Below are 247 nucleotides of genomic sequence, written 5' to 3' on the forward strand. Positions count from 1 at the left end.
TTGTTCTACCCAGTAACACGGGGGCGAGAGGGCGTCGTTCATTGGTCGAGGGGGGGAGGTCGGCTGGCCAATGGCGGCGGCGGAGCTGGAGCCGGGGAGGGAAAGGCAGGGAAGTGAAACGTGGAAAGTTGGGGCGGGAAGCGGGAGGGCGCACGCGCGTGCGGCCCTGGGGCGCGTCGGGGAGGCTGGCTGGGGCGGGAGCGGGAAGCGGGTGCGGGCTGTTGGATGGCGTGGCGGGATGGAAGTG

Source organism: Ochotona curzoniae, unplaced genomic scaffold, assembly GCF_017591425.1.
Source record: "Ochotona curzoniae isolate NIBS_2020 unplaced genomic scaffold, NIBS_Ocur_1.0 contig_66, whole genome shotgun sequence".
Lineage (NCBI taxonomy): Eukaryota > Metazoa > Chordata > Mammalia > Lagomorpha > Ochotonidae > Ochotona > Ochotona curzoniae.